Source organism: Vigna umbellata, chromosome 9, assembly GCF_029865625.1.
Source record: "Vigna umbellata cultivar VRB3 chromosome 9, Vumbellata_1.0, whole genome shotgun sequence".
In the NCBI taxonomy this organism is placed as follows: domain Eukaryota; kingdom Viridiplantae; phylum Streptophyta; class Magnoliopsida; order Fabales; family Fabaceae; genus Vigna; species Vigna umbellata.
The window spans coordinates 43,866,079-43,873,846 of record NC_142173.1 but is presented as its reverse complement, the minus strand read 5'-3'; positions in this window follow the sequence as shown (position 1 = coordinate 43,873,846).

The following is a 7,768-nucleotide window of genomic DNA, read 5'->3' as shown; positions in this document are numbered from 1 at the left end:
GACTTTTCTGGTTTCTGGTTGACTTTTCAGCACTCCAATCATTCGGTATTTCAATTCTTCTTTCAAATCATTCAATTAGCCTACAAAATCAAGGGAATCTTGCACAAAACCATTAAATTCACTTTCAACTCTCTTATTCTCAAAACTAAAGAAAAAATATGAATTCAAGCTAGTTTCTAAGTCTTAAAGGTTGCTTTCGGTATCAAATTTAAGCATAAAAATAACGGTTTTTCAACCGTTATCACGTACTCAGAGTGACGCATGAAGGAACAGATGATGTAAAGAGGGCAAGGAAGAACTCCTTAATCCAAGAGTATGAAATGTTCCGGATGAAGCAAGGAGAAACAATTTTAGACGCTAAAAAACGCTTCACCAACATTGTCAATCATCTCATTAGACTGGGTAAGTCATTTGATACCGATGAACTTAACATTAAAATCTTGAAGTCTTTAGACAGGTCGTGGCAACCAAAGGTGACTGCAATCTCGGAGTCACAGAACCTCAACACCATGACTATGGCGGCACTCTTTGGAAAGTTGAGGGAACATGAACTAGATCTTGGAAGACTTGATGAAGAAGAAGCAAAAGCCAAAAACAACAAGAAAAGTTTGGCATTAAAGTCGGAGGTTGAAAGAAGCAAAGGTAAATCGGAAGATGAAGACTTAGACGAAGAAGAAAATTTGAGACTCATGATAAAAAGGCTCAATAGGTTCATGAAATCAAAAGACAAAGGAAGATTAAAATTCGAAAAGAAAGAAAATCAAGGATCTTCCTCACACTATAAATGTTATGGTTGCGGAGAAAGGGGGCACCTAAAAGCAGACTGCCCAAATCAAAAGAAGAGTGAAGACAAAAAGGAGAAAAGATTCTTCAAGAAAAAGAAGGCCTACATTGCATGGGAAGATGACAACGAAACAATTTCCGATTTGAGCGAATCTGATGAAGAAGCAAACATTTGTTTAGTGGTGAACGACGACGCTGGAAGCCAAGTAAGTACATCTAGCGATTCTGATAATTATAGTCAAATTAGTGAAGATGAATTGCATGAAACTTATGCTGCTTTAATAGTAGAATCTGAAAAATTAGATAAAGCTCATAAGAAATTGAAAAAGGATTTCAAAAATTTAAAATTAAATTTTGAAAATATTCTTGAAGAAAATAAAAATTTAAAATTAAATTTTGAAAATATTTTTGAAGAAAATAAAGATTTGAAAAATAAAGTTTTATTTTTTGAAAAGGGTAAATTTACTAGTAGTGATGAATGTGCTTCTTGTGAAAATTTTAAGAAACTACTAGAACACACAACCTTAGGAGAATGTAGTAAAAATAACGAAAATAAGGTTGTTAAAAATAAGTATGTTCCTAAAATTAAAAATAAACATAATAATAGAACCCGTAGAACATGGGTAGAAAAAGGAACAACTTATAGGAACACAAACTTTGTATCATGCTTTTATTGTATGAAAAAGGGTCATACTTCAAATAAATGTAAAATTAAGGATTATGATGTTCCAAGTGGTAGATATGTTTAGGTTGTAAAATGATTTCTTTTTTCTAAATCTAACCCAAAGGACCCATACAAGTAGTTGGGTACCTATTGTTTAATATTTAGAATTTCTTTAAAACAAAATTTAAGAAAATTTTATTCCAAGGCCGATGAAACTATTTTTTTTTATATCTTCTAATATACAAAGCATATATAGTTTTCAATCGGAAAACATTTGAAATAGAAGAATGTGTGCATGTTGTCTTTGATGAAATTGTAGACCTTGAGGCAAAACCTCTTGAGTCAATTGAATTAGATGCAGGCAATGATGAAGATTTGTAGAAGACAACAAATGAAGCGAAGAATGATGACAATCCTCAAGATGAAGATCTAAACAAAATGTGGAAACAACCTAGAGGATTATCATTACGAAGTTGGAGGCATATCTAAAGGGGTAAACATTAGAAGAGATCTAAGAATCTTTAGAAATATCTTAGGATTGAATTTTTAAATGCGTTCCAGTTTTGCAATTTTGAAAAACTAGCCATATTTTTGTGTGCTTTAAAATTCCTATCTTATATAGTTCAATGTATGTTTAAACAATGTTTTATAAGTTCTTCATCCTAAAATTATTTACTTTAAATATCCTATTGTGTATGTTTGAATGAATCTTTAAATTTGAAATATTTTTAGCTCATATGCATACATGCTTTTATTAAGGGGGAGTATTATCTTAGGGGGAGAACATCAAACACACCTTTTTAATTATGATCAAAAAGGGGGAGAAAGTGTTTATAAAGCTTATTTAAGCTTATTTGCTTATTTGTGTTTATTCACTAATGCACTTTTTCTTCCATAAGTTGTGGTTGTTTCAGATTATTAAAAAGCTTTAAACTCAGAAGAATTTCTGATCATCATCAAAAAGGGGGAGAATGTTAGCAAAAATCAAAGATGAAGTTTTGATGATGAACAGATTTGCACAAGTCAAGATCCATAAAGACAAATTGAAGATCTCTGTATTTTATAAAGCTTTTATAATAATCAAAGTTGATGTAATAGTGCTCAAATATGTATTAGGGTTGATTCTTGTAATTTATATTTGATTTATTTACTGTTGAGAATCATCCACAAGCTGTTTTAATCGATTAAACCCAGTTTTAATCGATTAAAACGAGGCTGGCACTGAAAACCCAATTGCCCCTGTAATAATCGATTAAAGCTAATAATAATCGATTAGTTAATCGATTATTCCTGAGAATAATCAATTAACACTAGCCGTTGGGGGTTTCAGATTTGAAAAACTAGCCGTTGGGGGTTTCAGATTTGAAAAACTAGCCGTTGTACTCATTATTAATCGATTAATATTTATGTTAATCGATTAAATGCGTTAGATGGCCCATTTTAGAAGAATGGAAGGGTATTAGGCTGAGTCTATAAAATGGCTCACTCTTTATCTCAAAAATAACTCTTCCCTTGTGCAAAAGATCTCTGAACTCTTTGAGAACTCTGTGAGATTGTTGAAGCTAAGGAAACTCTTGTCTGCTGATGCACAAATTTATGATCACCAAAATATGATGTCACAAACTTGTTTAACAATCGGCAAGTATGACCGAATCGTTTCAAGTAATAAACTCGGTAAGACCAAGTATCGTTCTCCCAAAGGACTCACGGCCTAGTTTAGTTATGAGATTTGTTGATTAGCTAAGACTTAAGAACAAAATAATTGGATTTTACTATGCAGAAGACGAAAATAAACATGTATGCATGAGGTTGATCAATGGCTAAAACAAAAGACAGACACTTTCAATGAAATATATTGATGAATATGTTGTTGGGGGTCAATTTCATCTTATCCACTCTCATATATTTTAGGAATTCAACATTCAAGTCATCATTGTTAATGCCACTCTCTAAATTACCTTTCAAGAAGGCTTCTCCCTAATTACGAGTTCATACGATTCCTAGCATTCCTAATAATTAGTTTTTTTAGCACAGGAGCTTAAGGCAACCAATATACTATTGGGAGAAATTCCCCGGATCTAGACTTCCCCGTACGTTCCCGTATCGACAAAACCAATAATCATGCATTGAATGAGTTAAACAAAGCAAGCATTGAGCAAAGAGGAAAAACCCTAACTAATGATGAAAGAAAGCATAAGTCTTAGATTAAGATGCAAGCACAAATTCCATATATGAGAGCTTCAAAAGATTACATTGATTCCCCAACAAACATACAAGGTTTAGTTCACCATATTCATGGTGAACCTAGATGAACAATAATGAAAGAATGAAAGATAAAATCCTAGAAAGGTGAAGAGGTAGCCTGAGCATCCAAGATCCTCCTTCAAAAGGGTGGAAGAGAGAGTGTTTGCTTCGTTTCTGCCAAAGATACAAACCCTAGGAAACCCTAAAGCTTATATACTATTCGTAAATTACAGAAAATTAGGCCCAAGCCCAAAAATAGTGCCGCTCAGCGGTAAACTACCGCTCAGCGGTAAGTGCGTGAGTCGTTTCTTCCCCTCAGCGGCCATTTTGCCCCTCAACGGTCCTCCCGTGAACTCCTGAGTGCCGCTCAACGGTAAACTGCCGCTGAGCGGCAGTTGCGGCTTCTCCTTTTGCACTTTTTGACGTCTTTTCTGATTCCATCTCTCTTCTTTTTCACTTCTTTCACTAAATTTACCTTAAAACCTGCACAAAAACACTGAAATCAAGCATAAACCTGTCCAGCTCTCTTATTTCTGAAAATATGAAGAAAAGTATGATTTCAAGCTAGTTTCTAAGTATAAAGGTTGCTTTTAGTATCAATTTTAAGCATGAAAATAACAGTTTTTCAACTGTTATCATCTGCAAAGTCCTGAAGTGCTTCTACGGTGATAGAGGAATAGCTTGTTCATCCTTGGTGTGTCCGAGGAAGTGCCTGGAAGAGAATCATCCTTCGTGAAGCATTCGAAGGAGGTGGTCATCCTTTGTGAAGATTCAAAGGAAGTGTAAGTTCGTCTCTTGTGGTTTCAAGAGAGGTGGTTTTTGTAAACTCTTACAAATTGTTTTTCTTTGTGACTAATATTTGTAAGTGTTTTGTGTTAGTGAAAAAGGTTTATCTTGTTTGAGATAAGCGACTCGACGTAGGATCCTAGTGATCTGAACCAAGATAAAATCACCTGTGTAATTTTTCTCTTTCCCTTACTCTGTCATTTATATTTAATCATTCGCCCAGTAAGAAAAATTAAGAGAAAAATAATAAAAGGCACAATAAAAGTATATAACCAATTCACCCCCCTCTTGGTTTGTTCCACGCTAATAATTTTGTTGCAGCGATTCTAACAGGGGCTAGTTCATCATCGGCCCAGGCAAAGGGGGCACCGAACGCTCCTCGCCCTCCCCTCGTGAGGTGGTCCTCTTCAACTGGTGGGCTGCCCCTGGTACTTGTGGCGCAGCCACAATCGGCCCCCCTCGTCGAAGCGACCAGGGGCCTATTCCCGCAGACCGGGCGCCTGTTGTAGATCCCGTTCCGAGCCTTGCGTTCATGTTTGTGGATCCGTCTTCTAAGGCGGCCACCGCCTCTGATTCCCCCCTAGTGCGAAAAAGGAAAGACCCTGTAGGCGAGGGTCCCAAAGAAAGCCCGCGAGGGCAAGGAGAAAGTCCCCTCGGCGCCACTACTGGGCGGGATATTTAGTCCGACATTCAACATGAGTGACCGGACAAAATTTCATATGAGCTCTTCTTGGTGAGCTCTGATCGAGCCGCTCTCTGAGGCGGAGTTAACTAACGCCATGTTGGAGATGTCTACCTGGGCGGCCTCCCTCGCTTGGTATTTGAAAGAGTTCGCCGATCGTTGGGGGGTGGATGACGTCCGTGCTGAGCTCTTGGCCGAGAAGAAGAACTCTACCTCCCTCCAATCGGACATGGAACAGTTGATCCTGACCCACGATGACTATGACAAGAGGATCGAACTACTGGAGGCCGACCTAGAGAAGGCCAAGAGGGAGTCAGGTGATGCGAGCGACCGCCTGGCCGTCGCCCAGAGCGATCATGAACGGCTCCTGGAGGAATGCAGCCAACTAAAGGCGAAGGTCGCTCGTCAAAGAAGCTCTGAGACCGAGCTCCTCAAGTCAAACCAAGCTCTTACCGATGATCTCGCCAAGGCAAGGGAGAAGATATCCGAATTAGAGGCGGGTATCGTCTTTGAGCATGAGGAGGGTTTTAACAAAGCCCTTTGTCAGGCGTCCGTCCTTGCTGGTATACATGAACCCTTTGCCTTGGGTTTAGACATTGAAAAAGACATCTTTGATGGCGTCTTGGCCGATCTCAACACCATGGCTGATGACGAGGGGCCGGAGACTGAAGGGCCCTCCGGTGCCGCGGGAGCTGACGAGGTGGTGGAGGTCGAAGATGAAGATGAAGAGGCGGATGACGGCGATAATTAATCACCTTTTCCTTTTTGCTTTTAGGGTTTTTTGTTTAGATTTTTTGATGTATTCTTGAGGCCGCCCGTCCAACATTATGAATTGTCAAGATGTTGGCCGGGTCGTCCTTTTGTTAATGTTGGCGTTTTTTGGTGCCTTTGCTAATGAATACAATCTCTTTTCATTCATCCGGTTGTTTTTATTTCCGCGTTGTTAGATTTATTTTCGCTTCCATCTCCATTTATCGTTCGTCCAAGTTAACAGTGGTTCCTGGGGATTTCTCCGTTCATCAACTTGGACTTTTTGGATGCTCAGACGGCAGTGGTTCTACGGAAAGAACTCTCCGTTCACCGTTTGGCCAAGTTGACAGTGGTTCCCGGGGGAACTCTCAGTTCATCAACTTGGACTCTTTGGATGCTCGGACGATAGTGGTTCTTCGGAAAGAACTCTCTGTTCATCGTCCTGCCAAGTTGATAGTGGTTCTCGTAGGAACTCTCCGTTCATCAACTTGGACTTTTTGGATGCTCGGACGACAGTAGTTCTTCAGAAAGAACTCTCTGTTCACCGTCCGGCCAAGTTGACAGCGGTTCCCGAGGGAACTCTCCGTTCATCAACTTGAGCTTTTTGGATGCTCGGACGGCAGTGGTTCTTCGGAAAGAACTCTCCGCTCACCGTCCGGCCAAGTTGACAGTGGTTCCCAAGGGAACTCTCCGTTCACAAACTTGGGCTTTTTGGATGTGCTTTCCTCGTGTTTATTGAGATTAGTCGTGAGAGAAGACGGACGTCCTGTCATTGTATTAATCGTTGAAAAATGAGTATACATTTTTTAAGAATAATTCAACTGAAATAAAATCTTAAATGTGTGGTGTTCCAAGTGTTTGGAATTGGTCGTCCGTCCGCGTGTTGCAGTACGCTCCATTTCCCAGTGCTTCTACCACCCGGAAAGGTCCCTCCCATTTTGCCGCCAATTTGCCGTGAGTGGTCACTCGGCGAGCCTCTCCAACCTTTCTCCATACCAAATCGCCCTCCTGAAATCTCCTTGGTCGCACCTTGGAGTTATACTTTCTTTCCACCATGCGTTTGCATGCTTCAGCTCTTAATGTCACCTGGTCTCTACGCTCGTCCAGAGAATCCAGCTCGATTCGCAACTCTTGGTCGTTCAGTTGTAGGTCCTCTACTTGACGTCGTAACGAGGGCTCCCCTAGTTCGACTGGCAACATGGTGTCAGTGTCGCACGTCAGGTTAAAACGGGTTTCTCCGGTCGTTCCATGGGGCATGCATCGGTAAGCCCACAGGACTTCTGGTAGCTCGTCGTCGCAAGCTCCCTTCCTTTCTCCCAATCGCCGCTTCAGCTCGGCGACCACGATTTTATTCATTATCTCGAACTGATTGTTCGTCTGTGGGTGCTCCATCGAACTGGTGACGTGCTTAATCCCCAAGTTTTTGAAAAATTCGGCCAGTTTTTTATCGATGAACTGCCGGCCGTTATCCGTGATGATTGTCTTAGGGAGACCAAAACGACACACCAACTTCCAACATAATTTCTGAACCTGGGAGGCCGTTATGGTTGCTACAGGCTCGGCTTCCACCCACTTAGTGAAATAGTCAACGGCTACTAGGAGGACCTTCTTCTGGGCCCAGCCTATGGGCAATGGTCCAATAATGTCCATGCCCCATTGGGCGAACGGCCATGGCGACGCTATCGTATGCGAGGTGTGAGGCGGCAAGTGGGTATTGTTAGCGTGTGCTTAGCAAATGAGGCATTTCTGCACGAACGTCTTTGTGTCCGCTTCCAAGGTCGGCCAGTAGTAAACTGTTATTTTCATGCTTAAAGTTGATACTAAAAGCAACCTTTAGACTTAGAAACTAGCTTGAAATC